The 19,928-nt window shown below is 40.0% G+C and overlaps 1 long non-coding RNA gene across 1 annotated transcript; it reads right to left on the bottom strand.

The window, feature by feature from the left end:
* Positions 1-1,878: 1,878 nt before the first annotated feature.
* On the bottom strand, positions 1,879-19,073 carry LOC120220187. The gene is made up of 2 exons (XR_005525486.1): positions 19,013-19,073; positions 1,879-2,021 (listed from the first exon to the last, which is right to left on the bottom strand). It is a non-coding gene; the product is annotated as an uncharacterized LOC120220187 (long non-coding RNA).
* Positions 19,074-19,928: the final 855 nt, after the last annotated feature.

Genomic DNA, 19,928 nt, shown 5'->3' with positions numbered 1-19,928 from the left:
TACAAGAGAACGCTGTCCTCTGGTGTCCAGGCGTCTTTATTTCTCCCTTTGCACGTGGTTCTCAGAGGCAGCGTGAGGTTGTGTTTAAGGGCACTGGTCTGAGACGAGGAGAGCTGGATGAATGCGGACACAGAGCTTCAGGACACCTGAGATTCCTGAATCTGTAGAATGGGCACAGCACTTACCTCAAATGTATCTTGGGAAAAGGAAATGCAATAGCACATAAAAACCACGTTCCTTTGTTCCTGGCAAATGGCACTCAGTACATTTTCTTTGTAGAACTGTCAAGAAAATGTCGACCTCTTTGATTCGAGCTGATGTGAAAACTAATAAAAATCGTGTTTGTTACATGTCTTACACCACAAACTTCTTACTTCCCACCTCTACAATCTGCACACAATATTGTAAAAACACACCAGAGGAAAAGTACAAATTTGGAAACACAATTTGCAGCCTTGTATAAACATTGCATAAACGTTGTATAACGTGTTTCTGCCTCCCCCCACCATGTGTAAAAAGTTTTTTTTTTTAATTTTTATTTTATTTCTAGGAGAGAGAGAGAGAGAGAGACAGCGTGAGCAGGGGAGGGTCAGAGAGAGAGGGAGATACAGACTCTGAAATAGGCTCCAGGCTCTGAGCTGGCAGTCAGCACAGAGCCCGACGCGGGGCTCGAACCCACGAACCGCGACATCATGACCTGAGCGAAAGTCGGACGCTTAACCGACTAAGCCACCCAGGCGCCCCTAAAATGTTTTTAAAGACTGAACCTGAGGCTCACCTTAAAGACCCTTTAAGATTTCAAGTTAAATGAAATATTTTGTGTGTTAACATGTTTAATTCAGTGGGCTCTCCCCACCCCAACTTCACAATAAAGACTTTGGTAAAAGAGCCTATACTTGAGAAAGCATCTAAAAAACAAAAAGGAGTTAACATTACGTGCTCTACGTGCTCTGATTAAGCTCTACGTGCTCTGATTAAATAATCGAACCAAACAAGAAGGAAATTACTTACAAACAACCCTTTGAGGATCATAATTTACAGAAGTAGAAAGTACGGGTGAAGAGGTTAAGGAAGTTGCCTGAAGACATACAATTAGTAGTCCGTCAGAGGAAGTAGCTGAGGCAGGTTTAGAAGCCAATTCTATCTGGCTCTAAAGTTAATGTTCTTCCTTCCATCGCATGCTACTGAGCAATTTCCCACTGGATTTGCAAGACCCTCTTTCTCCATATCACAGAGTTGAAATCTGAAGCAAATGCACAAGATAAAATTATTCTTAATTCAGAATACATTGCAAATATTTTCGGAAATCTTTATTTTAAAATAGCAACACTCTACAGCAGTGCTTCTCAAAAGGATAAATTTGCTTTCCGGGGGATATTTGTCAATGTCTGGAGGCACTTTGGACTGTTTTGACTAAGGGGAGAGAGGGCTTGCTACCAGCATCTAGATGTAGGAGCGAGAAATATTGTTTAGGTAACTTATCATGCACAGGACAGTGCCCTCCTGCAAAGAATTGTCCACCCCCAAATGTCAATAGTCCCAGGACTGAAAAACCCTGATTTAGGGGCTTCTGCTTTGTGACAAGTGAAACGGTTTAACTCACTTTCCTGTTGTGGACAAATTTTATAAATCAATAACATGTAGCTAATATTTTTTTAAAACACTGAAAAGACATTGAAGAATCATGGGATCAAAATCCAAATGAAGGAAATATTCCAGAGAGGTTAGTGCACCAAACACAACTGTCCTGGCCCCCGGGGGCATTTGCTGATAAACGAGAGCTACTTGCAAGGCTCTGGTTCTGGTGGCTTTTCAGGAAGAAGGAAACAAATTCCAGGGGCCGCTTAACATAGAGATGCAGTTGGGTTCTCATCCAGCTTAGTCTGGGAGTTAAAGATCTACACTCGAGGTTGCTCTGAACTAGACATTAATCAGCTCGTAGGCAGACCTGCAGCCCAGAGTTGTATCTTCTTTAGCTTTAGTTTTTCTTTCCCACCAGATGAGTACTGTCTTGGAGATACCTGGTGGGAACAAATGAAAATTCTCTCTTCAACAAATTGCAGTTATATTAGGCCTCAAAGTTCCTCAGAAGTATTTTTTTTTCAACTACAATGACCATCACACCTTCGAAAATAACCTGGCATATTAATAACAAATGCCCATAATAAGATGCTCTCATGATAACAAAGAACAGAAGCTCTAATGTGTTAGGAGAACTAGACACGAGCCCAAGACTACTGTGCTCACCGTGGGTGGTGGGCATTCCCCCAGGCTGCCCTATGAGGCTCTATTCTGCTTCTAGCACACACGAGAATGACACTCCTTTACCTCTTGAAATTAGGACTGGCCATTTACCAGTCATACCACATGATGGTATGATTTGGGCACCAGAAATTTTACCCAGAAATTACCCAGTTCCACTTCATTCCAAAAATTCCCATGATTTCCTGCAATACTTAACACTTTGGCGTCAATGTGCGACACACTGACTGGGTCGAGTGACTGTGGAGAGGGACTCTTGTTCTCAGGTTGCTGAAATGCTTAAGTGCAGGACTCTGCTCTCGGCCTCAACGATAGCCTCAGTCTATCTCCACGCACTTAGCTCATCTGCCTTGCTGACTCTCCAAATGCACCTGATGTGTCTAAATTATCAGTGACTAGAGAGTCCAGATACCAACTTAATGCACCACTTAGATATTTACATTTGTTTCTTATCTCCCCAAACAGTGTGTGGCTCCTTGATGGAGGAAACTACTCCTGGTCTGGACCATTTCTCTTGTCATTCCTGGTCCAGGGTACAGTACATGGCAGGCAGTATCCATCAGTGGCGGGAGTTGGGGGGCGGTGAACAAATCCTGAAAGAAGCCATCACAAAATATCCCCAAGGATAATAGCAACTTAGCCTTTGGGTAAATACCTGTGAGGTGCTCCCTTATGACTGAAACAAAAGATACAGTTTTAGGACCTCAAATATGTGCACATCAATAGAGATTAAAGAAAGCAGACTTTATACAACCCCAGACAATCTTGAGTCTTTTGCTGTTAGGGAGAAGGTCTTTGCCACTTATGGACATTGTTTAGATGATAACATTCTATAAAAAGTAGCCTTAAGCCAGGCCCAACTTAGATCTCTGTAGAAAAGAGAATTCCATAAACAGAACTGGAAATGGCTTCTGCTTTGTGTGACCATGCTTGTCCAGGGACACACTGCTCTCTGTGAGGTGTAGAGAGACCACTTAGGGCAAGAAAACAGACGTCGTCTCTTGAAGTTGTGTAACTGTGAAGTCCACTTCAGAAATGTTAGCTTATTGGTGAATCTTCCCTTTTGAAACACCAAATTTTTATTGAGAGACTTGTGTAGCTGATCTCTTTCATGTGAACCTCCTCTTTTTTACTAGTGACTTATTATGTAATTTAATGTGCTGAATGTATTAATTATATGGGGCTTTGTTCATCTTGAACCATAGGAGGCCACCGTGCTTGAATAATTTATGCTTGGTAGCAAGAATTATGAGTTAACCTTATATGTAATTATTATATGTAATTGATACCTCAAAACACAGATATTAAGTTTGACTCCTTCTTTCTTTTCACAGATAGGGAAATGCTGCATCGTTTGTAGGATGGAGATCCCCCCCTCAGGGTGTATGCTGGAATAAGGCCCCGATAGACACAGAGCTCCAGGGAAGAAGAGCTCCCCGTTGTAAGATGAACACAACATCTTTTGTTGCAAGTCTAGGACCTTCATCCGGGGGGAGGGGGGGGGAGGAGACAATAATAATGGAGAAAAACAAGAGCTCCTTGCCAAGGGCAGCTTCAAAGTTGACTTGCTTCCAAGGTCACCAATGCATATATAATCTGTGTTATCTGTTCCTTTCCAGGAGGACTATCTAGAACAAAGTAAAAGGCAGTAACCAGACTTGGATTCCTAGGTCTCTCGAATGATGAAAGTTTGGAAAAGGTTATTAGTTTCTATTTTTTTCCTTAAATTCATCTAAGACACCTCTGTATTTATTTTCTACAGCTGTTGTAACATAGTACCACAAACTTGGTGGCTTAAAACAAACAAATAAAAAAATTATATTGAGCAGTGTTCTAGAGGCTAGAAATCCAAAACCAATGGGTGGTGGCCGTGCTCTGTCGGAGGCTCCAAGAGAGGATCCTTTCGCGTCTTCCTTGCTTCTGGTGGTGCCTGGTGTTCCGGGCTTCTGGCAACGTTACTCCAATCCATGCCTCTGTCTTTTTTTTTTTCTTTCAAAGTTTTTATTTATTTCTGAGAGATAGAGACAGCGTGAGGAGGGAAGGGTCAGAGAGAGAGGGAGACACAGAATCTGAAACAGGCTCCAGGCTCTGAGCTGTCAGCACAGAGCCCGATGCGGGGCTTGTACCCACGAACTGTGAGATCATGACCTGAGCCGAAGTTGGACGCTTAACCGACTGAGCCACCCAGGTGCCCCTCTGTGCCTCTGTCTTGATGTGGAGTTCCCTCTCTGTAGCAAAATTTCCTTCTTATAAGGACACCAGTTATGATGAAGGGCTCACACCACTCTAGTATGTCCTCACCCTAACTTCACCAATTACATCTTCAAAGACCCCATTCTCAAACTCACATTCTGCAGTCTCATGGGTTAGGATTTCAGCATTATCTTTTGGGGAGACACAATTCAACCCATAGCAACTCCCAACTAGTATCAGGGAAGAAACAGGGTGAATCACTTGGGTTCTTGCTCTGGTTTTCTCAATTAGCTGAACAACAAGCAGTCTCTCTTTGGTTTCCTCAAACAGCCGGCTCACGGCCAGCTGCAAGCACAGAAGGGCACACAATTCATGGGCCACTCATGCAAACATGAGAGTGCTTCTGTCCAATTTCTACTTGAGTAGAAAAGTTTCCTTGAAGAGACTGCTGTACCCAAAGAAACACAGGGGATAGAAACCCCAGAGATGATGGTGGCTATAAAATGGAACCAGCAGAGGATACTGTCTGCACACACAGAGCCCCTGACGTGCAAGCAGAAACAGTGTGATCTCAGCCCTGACCATTCCCACCACCTACTCACACCTTGGGGATCTCACATTATCCAGCACTGTGTAGGGTGTCCTCTGGGAATGTGTGGCTAGTTCAGAGGATCCACAGCAACAGGGTCGGTTGCCTAAGCATTACAGGGAGGGGACGGGGAGGTAGTGGTGATGGACAGTGGACCATTGGAGATAATGTTCTCCCACAAAAAAAGGGAAGCCATTATCAAAGAGATTACAGGGAAAACGCCATTCACTGAGGCATGGATTGTAAGTAACTTCACTTAACTCTCACAATAAGGGTGTTTGCCTTCATGTTATACAGTTTGAGTCCTGTAATGGCCCTGGCATATATTGGTGTATCAAAATCTGTTATTTGTGGCCATTCTTTTCTCTACTGAAGCACAGTGGAGGGTGGGTGGGAGCAGAAAGATGACACATTCAATAAACCTGCTTAAAGAAAGAGGACATAGGACATGGTTTCAGAGACTTCCCCAAGTTGATGTAAAAGTCCTTTGCCACTCGGGCCAGTCAATACGCAAGATGTGCAATCACCTGCATGCCAACAATTTGCCTCTCCTTATGGCTCTTTTTCAAGTGATCCCTCTGTAGTTCTTTTTAACTTCATTTAAATCTCTCTCTCTCTCTCTCTCTCTCTTTTAAATGCCATTACTTTTTCTCTGCTGGAGAATCATTTTAAATCCACCCACTCGTCTATCCACATTTTGGACAAGTTACATGGAAACTTCCTCCTTAGCCACATACAAAGTCCATTTGTGCTATTCCAGTTCTGAAGAGAAAATATATCTACTCTCTTTTCCTAGAACAAAAAAAGAATAGGAAAAACTGAGCAAGTGTGGTAAAAGGTATTTTAACTTATCTTGAATGAGAAATGTTGGAAATGCTTTCAAGTGAGAGAGCACAGAAGGGACATGTTACTTGCCAGGTCACATTTAAACATAGTTCATACCTATAGGACTATCCAAGTTGTCACTGACCTTGGCAACAAGGCAAGAGTAACATTTTTTAAAGGATAAAATGTTCTTGAAAAATATCCCAGAAGAACGAGATGGATCCCCACTTTTTTTTTCACCACTCCCCATGGTACTTTGCCTATGTTTTGTTCCTCAGCCAAGAAACAGGGAGTCTTATAAAAGAAAGGTAGGAAAAATGTCATCCTTGACTCTATTTCCACGTCTTGGATTACTGTTAATACTTAATAGAGACATCATGGAAATAATCTTCTGAAAATGTGTATTTTACTTCTCTTGAGGTTGAATGTCAGGAAAAGACTGTAGATAGAAAACAGAACAAGCCACAAAATTCTGAGCTTAACCCACTGGGAGCAATCTTTTGTTTGTGTTTGTTTATTTTATTTTTTTAAGGTTTACTTTTTGTGAGAGAGAGAGACAGAGACAGAGCATGGGCGGGGGTGGGAGGAGGAGGGTGCAGACAGAGAGGGAGACAAAGAATCTGATGGAGGCTCTAGGCTTTGAGCTGTCAGCACAGAGCCTGACACAGGGCTGAACTCATGAACTATGAGATCATGATCTGAGGCAAAGTCAGATGATTAACCAACTGAGCCACCCAAGGGGCCCTGCATTTGTTTATTTTAATGTCATTGATCCACAGACCCATCTTGTTCACAAGACAAGATTTGATGAAATAGAATAAATGAATGATTAGTTCAATTAAATAATTAATGAATACAGAGAAATAGGAATATATAAAAAGTATAAGTATTTTAATGTTATAATTTTCCCTTCTTTGTAGATTATGTTCTAAATTTGAGGGGTTGAAATCTAATATCTTAAGTGAATTCATGGCAATCTTAGATCTTAGATTGTGGTAGCATTGTAAAATATCCTAAAAAAATAAAAACTGAGAAATTATATGGTCCCCATAGAATTTTTTAGGGTGAAAATTTCTTTTTGAAGTTCAGAAAATCACATGAGTCTCATCAATTTGATTTCTTTGGATCCTTGCTGAAGTAGTCACTTCCATTAATTAAAAAAAAATTTTTCTTGTCATGTCTTGCTCAAGCAAGATTTTATGGCTAATAATGCAATTAGTGGCCACCAAATGATAGCTACACTAAGAACTGCCAAGTTATTCAGAATGAATAATCACAAAAGGGTGTTTGATTAAATGAAACCAGTTGACTGAAAGGAAAAGACAAAAAAGAATAAAGTGGAGAGATGCTATTTTGATTATATGGGTAATTGAGATACCCATAGGATCTCAACAAGTAGAGAATTCACCTCATTATTGCCATCCAAGACAGGTGAATAAAAGATGGGAGAGCTTATGCTAATGAGCTTTGGTTTGTTGTTGGGTTTTTTTTTCCAATGAAGAGGGACAGATTCTTGAAACTAAATGCATCATCTAGGTGTCCTACAGAATACCTTCAGTCCAACAATTTATTGAACAACTATTTGTTGTGTCAGGCATGGTGGTGCAAGGGGCTAAGAAGCTGAAGTGAAGACAACAAAGTCTGTGATTTCACGGAGCGTCTGTTTGACTGAGTGAACAAAGCCTAGCATCTCTCTGTGAAGTTCTAATGCACCACGGATAAAGATTCTAGAAGATTCCCAAAGGGAAAGTATATAACAAAAGGATAATAATCTCATTGTCTTCCAGATTCTTTTCAACAGCCCCAAATACTTGACGATATTAGAGAAATACCATCAACATTCTGAGGAAAAATCATTTTGAACTAAGAATTCTATGCCCAGCTAAAATAGCACTGAAAGATGAGCTCTGCCTTCAGAACTGCACAGGAATTCAAGATTTCCAGAAACACTCCTTTGTTCCTGCTGTCTTCCTTCAGTCTGAAGGCTTTCCTATGCTGGTCCCTAGAACTTCCCTGAAAAAGATGCCATAGCATCTTGTGTCCTTTCCTATATTAAAACACAGTCTCATTTTTAGGTATCAGAATGTTAAGTCTCACAGTTTTGTGTCACACCCAGAAATTTCTGTCCCACACCCCACTCCTCCACTGCCTTCACCCCCACTTCTCCACCAATTCAGCTCTGACTCAGGTGGATTTAGAGGGCAGGTGGGGAGCAATGTCCCTTTTTCTCTCTCCGGCCATTCTTCCTCCTGTGCCCAAAACTCCTGCACTTTTGAAAACTCCAAGTTGAGTAAAGGATAACTAAGTGAGGTGATACTGTCTGGTAACAATAGATGTTGCTTCCTGATTGCGGCAGACTGTTTCTCACATTAATTAAAGTAACTACATTTATGTGTGTTTTGAGGAAGAGAACCAGAAAGTGACTTTTGTTCCATGAGCTGCACTGAATTGTTCTGGTTCACCTGCACAGTATGTCAGAGCACCAGCAGATTCTGGTCCTGGGCTTTACAGTCTGCAAGAACTTCATATTTGTACTCACTGGCCCTGCACATTCCTGTGAAATGTTGTTTCTGTATTATATATTAAACCAGCTTTCAACTGGTTTCAACTGGTTTTATGATCTGCCAACAGCCACAGGTAAGTACAGAGCAGAAGTTTAGCTCTGCACGTTTGCACTGCAAATTGTTCTTTCTGGTTCACAAAATTTCCCTCTTTTCACCTCATAGACCAGTATTCATAGGTCATATGTCAATATCAGTGACTATCATATCAGTATTTTCCTTCATTCAGTGTATTAGTAAATCTCTAAGTGGGTTTACCAGTTACACTCAAATTCAAGAGAAAAGAAAACATTACTCTCTGCCGTCTTTTTTCCTTCGTGGTTTGAAGAAATGCCTGAAAACTTCTTACAGAAGCACTAGAGCATGGCATGCTCATCTAAGTACAAAATGTGCTTTATATAGCAAGTACAAGTACAACAATGCCCAGGACGTAACAAGTCTTTCACCTAAATGTGAACTCCAAGGAATTACATGTTTTGCTTTCTTATTCAGTGCATATTTGAGTAATGATATTTATTATGTGCATAAAGCAGTGTTCTTTACAGGAGTGATTCACTCAACCTTCACAACAACCAATGAGGCACAATTGCCCCTCCCAACTCACAGATAAAAGAACTGAACAGAGGCATAAAGAAGATAAGTAACTTTTCCCACGTCACACAGCTTGAACCCAGTCAACCTGGCATCTACTCTGAACTGGTTCCATTTTGTCAGATTCATGTTTTGCTAAGACTAGATCTATATCTATATGTTAAATCGGACAGTTAGGAAAACTTGCTAACTCATCTGACTTGCTGATGGATTATGGAGGGGCCCTGTGAAACCATGAAGTGAACTTGGTCTTTCGAAAGGTGTTACATCACCAGCCTCCCTACATCATCGCTACCTTTTCGTATTTGCACCTACTGCCCGAAATGCACAGAAACAGAGCCTATGAGTCAAAAGAGTCTGAGACATTATTCAACCCAATATCGCCCCATTTTAGGAAGCTGTACTCTAACTTTCCCATAGCATCTGGCTGCTGCTATGGGACTCTGGAAAGAGGGAGATCCCTCATCGTGGAGGAAGACTATCCCATGGCGAGACCGTGCTACTTGTTGAAAAAACATCCTTATAATGAGTCATCATTTTCTTCACTATAACTTCTACTCCTCTTCCTAGTTCTGCTATGAAAACATGAAAATAAGCACAATCTCATTGCAACATAACAATTCCACAAATGGAAGCATGGGAGGGCCTGACTTCCAGGCCTGTTCATTTTCCTATGAACACACCAAGTGCAATCCTCAATATCTGCAATGTTCAATGATCACAGTTGTCCAGACATGACAAGAACTGCTTTGTACAAAGTAATGCCTCACTCTTCCCTGCATAATTCTTTGTATGTGGTCCTCGATTAATGATATTTATTATGTGCATAAAGCAGTGTTCTTTACAGGAGTGATTCACTCAACCTTCACAACAACCTATGAGGCACAATTGCCCCTCACAACTCACAGATAAGAGGTCCTCATTAAGGTCCTCATTAAGCTGAATTAGTTATCTTGGTGGCCACAATCTGCCACTGACTAATGTTGATCTCAGAGGGTGGTTTTTAGAACGAAATGACTTTGTGACTTATAACGAATTAGCTCAGTGCCTAACACACAGGAAATACTCAATAACTGGTAACTAGTTTTATTATGACCTAAATTGCATAATTTAGAATTTGACTCATTATTTCATCAAGATGATTCTCCAACATATTAATTTTTCCTGACATTTTGTCATTCTGAAGTATTATAAGTATGCCTTTATATGGCTGCATCTGAGCCGACAACTGAGACACTGAATATGTCAGAGCCAGTGACAAAGCACAATGACCTGCTCTCAGGAGGGTCCTCTCAGTACAAGTATCGGTGGTTAATGGGGCTTTCATTTCATATGCGTTCATGTCTAAGTGAGAAAGAGAAACATCCTATAAAGAGAGAGGACCAGATGCCATAGAGGGAGGACTTGGCTTTGGGTGGAACTTCTAGAAGAGCCGACCCTCCCTCACACTGCTCTGGCTCTAACAGTTCACTGATATCAGCATGTGTGTGTGTGTGTGCATGTGTGTATGCGCGTGCACATGTGTGTATGTGCACATATCAGACAGCGAAACATACTGAAAACAAATGAGCTAAGGTTCAACTCAAGAAGGTAAACAACGAGCAACAGAATAAACATAAAGAAAAGGGAAACAGTAAAGACAGAAAGCAAGAAAATAAAAGGAATAAAAGGAATGACAACTGAATTGGTTTTTTGAAAACAACAAAAATAGGCTGAATCCAAATACAACAGATTAAGAAATAATTGCAAGATTAAAAAGAGAGAGAGGGGGGGTTCCCTGGGTGGTACAGTCAACTGAGTGTCTGACTCTTGATTTCAGGCAAGGTCATGGTCCCAGGGTGGTGGGATTGAGCCCTGCGTTGGGCTCTGCACTGAGCATAGAGCCTGCTTAATATTCCTCTCCCACTTTCTCCCTCTGTCCCTCTCCCCTGTTCATGTGTTCTCTCTCTCCCCTTCTCTCTCTCCATTGGAGATATATATACATTATATATATAGATAGATAGATATAGATATAGATATATAGATATATATACATTATATATATATATATAGATAGATATAGATATAGATATATAGATATATATACATTATATATATAGATATAGATATAGATATAGATATATAGATATATATAGATATACACACACACACACATTATATATATATAATATATACATATTTCCTCCTTTTCTATATATATAAAGACAGAAAGAGAGAGAATATATAGAGAAAGTATAAATATATAGAGAAAATAAAAAATATAATTAAAAATAGAACAAATATTAAAATAATACTTGTTTTTGCTGCAGCCACCCAACTTGTGAAGCCCACATTGATGCCTTTCCTACTCACATTCCCAAGGTCACTCCTTCAAGAATCAAGGTAAGCAAGATCTACATCTTCTTTGGCTGCCAGGGGAGGGGAGAAAGGAAGGGTGTGTCTTTGGAAGTTGCTTCTCACCTAGTTTTACAATCTTGGGTGGGGGGGGGGTCCTGAAATGAGGAGACAGTGTGTAGCACAGAATGGGGATGTCAAATGTCTACTACCCTTTCTTTCTGACAGCTCAATATCCACATATGTAATTTATCTCATATTTGTAATAAAAAAAAAAAAAAAAGAAGGTCCTGCCTTGAATACAACAATGTCTTATACTAAAACCAAAACCACATTTATGTCCTTTCACAGAGAAACAGCTCCAAAACTTGTGAGTTACCATGTCTGACAGATTCTGAACTGAGTGTCATAACAAAACAACAAAACCAGCCTCAAATGGAGTTGCTCATGCTAAGCCCCACATCACCAAACTGAAACAACTTAATTACAGCTTTAGCTGTCCCCGAAAGGGAATCTTAAACCAGCCAATCGGAAATCTCCTGATCAGCACTAGTCAGGTGATCTGCCTCAGGGAGCCCTGTCATCTTGTAGTGATCAACCTGCATTTTTACCTACTATCAATTTCCTTGTTCCCATTCCATTCTTTCTTTGAAAGTATTTGATTTCATATCGCTCCTCAGAGCTCCCTGGTATCTGCTCGATTGGATGCTGCCCGATTCAAATTGAGTTTTGCTCAAATAAAGTGTGAAAATTTTAAATTTGCCTCAGTTTATCTTTTCACACTGAACAACTGAGTAATGTCAATTCCTCCCCCAAATTCCCCTGCTTCTTTGTTTTGATGGTCTTCCAAAGACTAAACTGTAGACCTAATGACAAGAGTGGAGGGATTGAGAGGAAACAAGAAGGGAAGAAATGAAAATATGTAAATACCACTTCCCCCCAAGTGCTCTGACTTTTGGCATAAGAGATCTGACATGGCTATGAACCCAACTGACGCTGTCATTGGAAGGCCACTGGGATCAAAAGGTGTGCTTTGATTTTTGGCTGTCCCAGCCTTTTGGTTGCCTTCATAGGGTAATATATTAGCTTGGTCTCTGAATTTCCCTGGGCTCCCATCTGCTCTTTGAGCTGAGAATTTAGAAATTTAAGCTATCCATTTTTTTTCTCTGATTTGCCTTGTGCCAGTGGAAGCAGTCACTCTATCTCAAGGGTGGGAATTCTGCAGGTCCTTCATATTCTTCTGTGATAGTACAGATAGCTTCCCTGGGAACTGCCTGACACCAGCACCTCCCTCCCGGTGATCATGTGATTGCTGCTTTCAACTCAGGGGGCCATGTGCTGCAACATTCCCTCGCCTGACTAACAACGTGATTTTTGTGGTCCCTCAGCCTCAACTGAGCTCCTCCATCTCCTGCAAACTTTCCAGCCCCCGCCCCCCCACCTCCTCCATGTTACCCTGTGCGATGATGCCTACAAGCCTCACCTCTGGTACCAGTTTCTATATTAGACAGAATTCCTGTTATAAGCAAAAGAAATGACTCTGGCTAATTTAAGCACACGTTAACTAAGCAGGAAAATCAACCATAGAAAACTGACATGAACACAGGGAAGACACAAAGCTAAGATCAGCCCATGAACAGCTTGATTAATATGGTGATCTTAGACACTAGATGGCATAGCTCTGATTTTGCTCTTACTGCTCACTTCACATCTTTAACCCCTTGTTTTGGTATTGGAGGAGAAGGGGAAAGTTGCTCTCTCTGCTTCGGTTTCTGTAGGGGGTTGATAGACCCTGCCTCCAGCATGCTTCATACAATTGTCCAATGTGTAATGGGAGGATTGAATGACACACATGTACTATACCATGACCTTGTCACTCAGTACTGTACCACATCAGTGTGTCTCTGGAATAAAGCTTATTCGCGTGTGAGTAGATTCAGTCCCTCTAACTCCCTTCTGAGACATTTGTGTTTTTGACTTCAAAGTTTCTTGGAGACTTGTTGTGATAGGTTAGTAGGTGACACAGCAAACTGAAAAAAGCCCAGAATGTAAACTGATTCACCAAAGAGGTAAAGAACTGATCAGAGAGGAAAAGAGAGGAGAGAGGAGTTGGAAGGGCAGCTGATAATCATTTCCTGGAGAGAGAGGGAGAGGGGGAGGGAGAATGGAGAATTGGATATTGGACATTTTGGGTAGAGAAAAAGAAGGGAGACAGGTACCATGATAAAGAAGCTTTAGATGGAGGGAATCTTTAGGCTCTTGAGGGAGTAATTCCTTCATTTCAAGAGACTGAATGAAGGCAAACTTATTTTTCATGTTTTCTGTTTCTCATTTAGTTCTAGAGTTGTGGTTATTTGTCTTTTTGATGAGATAACAAAAAGGCACAATTTCATTCGGTTAACATTTAAATCCTCTTTGTCCTGGGGTGCCTGCGTGGCTCAGTCAGCTAAGCATCCAACCTTGGCTCAGGCCATCATCTCACGGTTCATGAGTTTGAGCCCTGTGTTGGGCTCTGTGCTGACAGCTCAGAGCCTGGAGCCTGCTTTGGGTTTTGTGTCTCCCCCTTTCTCTCTTCCCCTTCCCTGCTCGCTCTCTGTCTCTCTCTCTTTCTCAAAAATAAAAAAATAAATAAAAAATAATTAGTTCTCTTTGTCCTATTGAATTCCTTTGGAACTGATGTCTACTTGGTCTGAAATTTGATTCCTTTCATGGAAGCCATGTGGTCTTGTAGTCTATTGACAGCTCCAGGTACTTTCCTAGGCGACGTCTCTTCTTCTGAGCTGCCATGACACTGGAGATTCAGGATGCTGTTCAGTGCCTATTGCAATATATTTCTTATTGCCCGGGTGTTTTGTTTCACTTTGCTCAATCTTGAATGAAAGGAAATCTATCCACACACTGGACACAGGTGAAACGTTCCCTGCTGTCCAGTTCTGTGACACTATAAACTGATAAAGGTCTTGAAAAACGACCAGCCTCTACCGCAGGGCTCATACCAAGCCCAAACAGAGAGCTTTCCTCACACAGCCCAGAGCTTCTGCTTGTGATAAACTACAGTCAGTTACCATTTTCTTCAGCTGTGTGTTGACACTTGCTCCAAAGTCCAATGTTTTGTTTTGAAGAGAGGCACAGGCGGGAGGGGGAGGAGCATAGGCTGAAGGAGGGACAGTGTTTCAAGTCTTCTAATTGGCACAGACCCAGTGAGCAGGGTGTGGGAGATCAAGGGATGCTCTTTCTAAACGATCTTATTTTAAGTCTAGAGACTTCACAGTCTTAAAGTTAAAAGAACTGTGGCCCTCCAATCTTACCGACTAATCAGCTCTAGTGCATTTATAGTTAACTGAAAAACTTTCATGATTCTAAAAATAGTTTGATTGTGATTCTTAGTTTTTGATATTATGAATTCTCTGTGCCTTCCTAAGTAATTTAGTAGGTCTTTAGAAGAGCCTACATTGGGTCCACTGAGACGGACACCATTTGAAATGGCCACAGTACTGATTTATTCACATATCACCCTCCCTCTAAATAGAATACGAATCCATTGAGTGCAGGGATTGTGTCTTACTTTCCCTTGTATTCCAGAACCTATAACAATATGTGGGTGGCATAGAGACCATGCTTGATAAATATTGTCTTTAGTGCACATGCAATGTACTCAACCAGCCGATTCCTGAACTAAATTTTTTGTTCTCATTTCCTCACCTCCCTCTTCTCACTACTGCCTGACTTTGGTTCTCAACTCCCAAATCACATAGCTCTGAAGGCACCAAACGTTTTGACTGCTCGGCCACATGATGTTCTGATTTCTGCATTTGATGCCCATTCTCTCCTCCTTCAGAGGACCTTCCTTTGTTTTCTGACACCACTTCTGTTTGGTTCTTTATTCTCCCCCTCCTTTTCCCCAACGGTATCTCCGCTGCTCAGTCACTTACTTTTATGGCTCTGAAAGGATTTCATGCTTGGTTCTCTGCTCCTTCTGCTCCCCTTTCTGTCCAATACTCTGTCCTAGTTTTTTCTTCCCATCACTTCAGCTCTTATTTAAGAGAAATCCCAATAGATCCTGATGGTCCTTCCAGTCTTCATAAGCTCTGCCTCTATCCTCAACTCCAGACTTGTATTTCCCACAGATTTTCTTTAACCTGCATAATTCACTGGAACTGCACTCTCAATGTCCAAAACCAAATGTCTGACCCTTCCTATTCCCCCCCCCCCAATTTTCCAGAACTCCCTTTCTTCTGATGTTTAAAATGCAGTTAATGGCATTTCTCAATCTCCATAGGTTTCTGAACCAGACCTTGAAATTATCTTTTGTCTCCTTCTGTCTTCTATAACCATCCCCACACTCAATTTCTTACTAACCTTAGTCAAGTAGGTATTCCAAACTTGATTTCCATAGGTGCCCCTGATTTCCATCCCAACACCACTGCTTTCCTTTTAATGCACATCCTTTCTCTTTCTGTATAGTCCAAGGCTCCCTCCATCATGTCCACTTTATATGCCATCAATGTTATAACTCAGATTGCAATGTATCCTCTTCTACAGCATATAGTCCAAAAATTCTAGCATGACACCAAAACCGCTTTATAATGTCTTGCTGTCGATCTTACCAACTGACCTACTGAATCCACCTGTTAGTATGCAGGCTTACCCTTCTCTGATCATTCTGTGGTCTCTCACACCTTATTCTACCTACCTAATGCTGTTCTTTCTCCCTAAAATAACTTCTTGCCCCTCCCTCCCTCTACTAACTGGCATACCCAATGTGAAATTATTCTCTAACTCTAGCCTTTGACTTCCTTCATAATTCATGATTACCCCACATCCCACTATTTTTTTTAAAGATGGTGACTAAGATTTCAACATAAGTCTACATTTCCAGCGTGGCATTGCAACATCATCATTCTGTGGCTGTCCCTGAAATGCTGTGGGTACGTGAGAAAGTGAGGGAAGCATTCTCAAGATTTCAACACAGTTGAGTTTTTCTAACAATATTTCCCATAGCTCTGTCCCTTAATTTGCTGACTGGATCTCCTGTCAACAAATGAGTAAAGAAGAAAACAACTTTTAATGGAAATCACAACAGTTCTTTCCTTAAATGTTTTGTCTAACAACCCTTATGTAAAGTGGGGTATAAGCTCCATTGGAAATGCCGGAATCCAGGTCTAGACTTGCCTTGATGTGGCTTAGGGTCTTCACCTAAAGAAAGGATGCTAATGAATCACTCAGTTGCCTCCACATGGAACTGTTTGAGGAAATATTGAGCTTATACACAAAAGGTTTTTTTTTTGTAATGCACATGTGGGTACTATAACTCATGAATTCAAACATAAGGGGAATTATATTTCATATCTACATGTGACATATCAAACTCACAAACACAGACTTATAAGGTTTTCAGGAAACTATTCAAAACTTTCTAAGTCAATCATAAATCCTAGAATCAATCATAAAGTGACCTGTGCCATATAAGTTTTGAAGACTGTGAATAGGTACTTTATACTTTCAATCTGTAATTTCAAAAAGACTTTCTATGCAACTAACCTGGATAGTTTAACAGTTTATTAATTTGATGTTAATGTAAATATTAGGTTTTAGATCCCTCCGGATGACATGTATTAATACAAAAGGCAGAGAATGTGGGAGAGAGTAGGGTCTTTGGTATCAGTAGAGAGTATCACATGGAAGGGAAACCAGGAGAGTACACTTTTAACTGAAGAACTTCTCCTGTAGACTTAGCTACTACAGAGAGCCAGAGGTTTCACCTCCAGGGCATAAACTCCAGGTGATTCAAAAGAAGAGATTCTGGTGCATTCCAGGCACTGACCACATCATTATGATAAGTTGAGACTTGTCAGTAAGTTTTCCTTTCCTCGTTCAGAGACTTCCTGGGCTCACAACTTTACATGTGGAACTGATATGACTCTACTACTTTGACATTGGTTGCATCCACACTAGCATCACTAATGTAAATTACAAGTAGAAATCTAGAAAGTACCCTCTAAGGAAGGAGAAGAATTCAATCGTTTAAATGTTTCATCATATTATGTAATATTCACTCTTTATTACTTTAATCCTAATATCCTTGTGGTTGAGCTGCTCCAGGCTCAGAAAATACATTGGTTCACATATTTTAAAATTTTTGCTCCAAGTTCCAGTTTTAGAACTTTTAGTCAGTAATACCAAAGTATCCTCTTTACCCAAAAGAGAATGAATCTAAAACTAAAATGTGGTACTTATATGATAACTCATAATCCTCAAGAAAAATCTAACTTTTCTTACCTTAGGATTGAATTTGAATCCCAACACCTACAGAGAGTTAAAATAAGGGTCTCCTCCTGGCTGAATATGTTTCACTCCACTCCTGCAGCCATTTTTCAAGACTTATTTTGGAAGCAGTAAGGCAATATGCAAAACAGAGAGTATCAAACTATTACATTGGCTAAAGTTTCAAATCAGTCCACATTTGCCACAGATCTGTTGGTGTGCTCAAATGCTCAAAACATTTTTTGTTGTGTCTATACATTGTAGTTACTTACGCAAGTTGCCTTATATTAAGTAAGAAGAGCAAAGGAGACCTGGACTTCATAAAATCTCCCCTGAAAATCTCACCATATGAGGCTGATTCAATCTGCATTTAATTTAAATCTTAGTAAGAATAGTTCCCATCCTGGAAAGGTAAAATGTATGCAGGTAATCTTTCTACTACTGCCACATATATCTCTACATGGTGGCTAGGAATCAGCCAGTATCTTTGTTTAGGGTTTTATGGGATTTGAACCTCTTCTTCATTTCCTACTTTGATTGATACAGTAGACTTGTAACTGACATTTCATATATTCAAAGACTCTATGGGCATTTTGTTAAGGCTCTAAAAATTGTGTGGCTCACTTCTTTCCTTAAATTTTAATATTTTTTAATGTTTATTTATTTTTGAGAGACAGAGTGACAGAGTGTCAGCAGGGGAGGTGCAGAGAAAGAAGGAGACACAGAATCAGAAGTAAGCTCCAAGCTCTGAGCTGTCAGCACAGAGCCCGATGTGCAGCTCAAACTCATGAATTGTGAGACCATGACCTGAGCTAAAGTTGCCCACTTAACCAACTGAGCCACCTAGGTTCCTCTTTCCTTAAATTTTAAAAACAACTCCCAAAGAGCTATGTAGTCCAATATCTGTCTGTTGAATAACATTAATACATTCTAAATTGAAAATAAAAAGCAAATGGATATTATAACTCTGAAGTTAAAACTACAAAACACAACCAATTAACATAATGTTCTTTTTTTCTGTCATCATGCTAGCACAAAGGAAAAAGTTCTCCGTTAACTGAAACCAATGCTTAGTTTTTGTGAAGAAACACTTTTACACAAACCACTGAAATAAAGTTCATGGTTAATCCTTTGCCTTCACTTACAAAATAACATGAAGAATAAGGCACTTTCATGACTACTGAGTACTCATTTTCCCCAGTTTTCTCTTCCTATCAGCCATCTTTGGAAATCCCTCATTTGGTCACCATGACTAAGCATACTTGAGGTGATTGACTCATCTCAGATCTAGTCAATTGGTATGTAAGAGAGTAACTCATTAGTTCACAAGTGTAACACATACTCAATCAAGAAACACTAGTCTCAGGTTCTAGTGAGCTTCCCCACTACTTACCTGGATGATCTCTGATAAATCACTTAAATTTTCTGGGCCTTGTCATAATATAAGTCAGGGAGATTTTAAATATATGCATATCTAAAAATAAACAAATCAATATGGAATAAGTAAAGGGTACATGAACAGACCCAAATAACTGTATCCATTTATTCTATGGAAAAAGTAGCCTTGCATAAAAATGAGGAAAAGATAATATTTAAGATACTATATTTGGGTGATTAATACTCTCTTAAAAATAACTTAATTGCATCACTAGCTTACTTCTTAGGCCCAAATCATTTCCTGATGGCCCACAAATGTAAATTTTAAAAAAGCATAAATTTTTAGAAATAAATACTGAAGATGTTTTATCATATCTGTGTAAGGAAATTTTTTCTAGGTATACCACAAAACTTCTATGGTTTTATAGAAAGACATATTGATACATTTGATACATAATAATTTAGAAATGCCTGAATAAAACCACTGATAAGGTCAGAAGATAAGTAGAAAACCAAGATAAATACATGCAATACTTATCACACAGGGTTAATGTATCACATACGGTTTCTTTCATATGTAAAGACAGTGACGAGTCAGTAAGTAAAAGATAAGTATGTTATTTTTAAGTAGTTAATCAAAAAGATAGAGTACACAGAAAAGACTATACAAATGGCATTTAAAAATATGAAATATACCAAATCTCTCTCAAACTTCAGACAATGCTTCTGGAGATAAGGATTGAATCACTGTCATGAGTCTTTTTGTTTTTAAAGAAATTTCATTAATTGACTCTATGTTGAAAGCACCGAATTAGATCTTGCCTAAAATCCACTGATCTTAGAAGTTATGTGTGGTTCGTCCCTGTCTTTGATCCAACCTATTTTACTCTGTGACTTTTTCTACCTGAGCTGCAAGCATCCAACTCTCCAGC

The sequence above is a fragment of the Hyaena hyaena genome, unplaced genomic scaffold, assembly GCF_003009895.1.
Source record: "Hyaena hyaena isolate Hyena2069 unplaced genomic scaffold, ASM300989v1 scaffold_681, whole genome shotgun sequence".
NCBI classification, from domain to species: Eukaryota; Metazoa; Chordata; class Mammalia; order Carnivora; family Hyaenidae; genus Hyaena; species Hyaena hyaena.
This window is presented reverse-complemented; position numbering and strand designations above follow the sequence as displayed.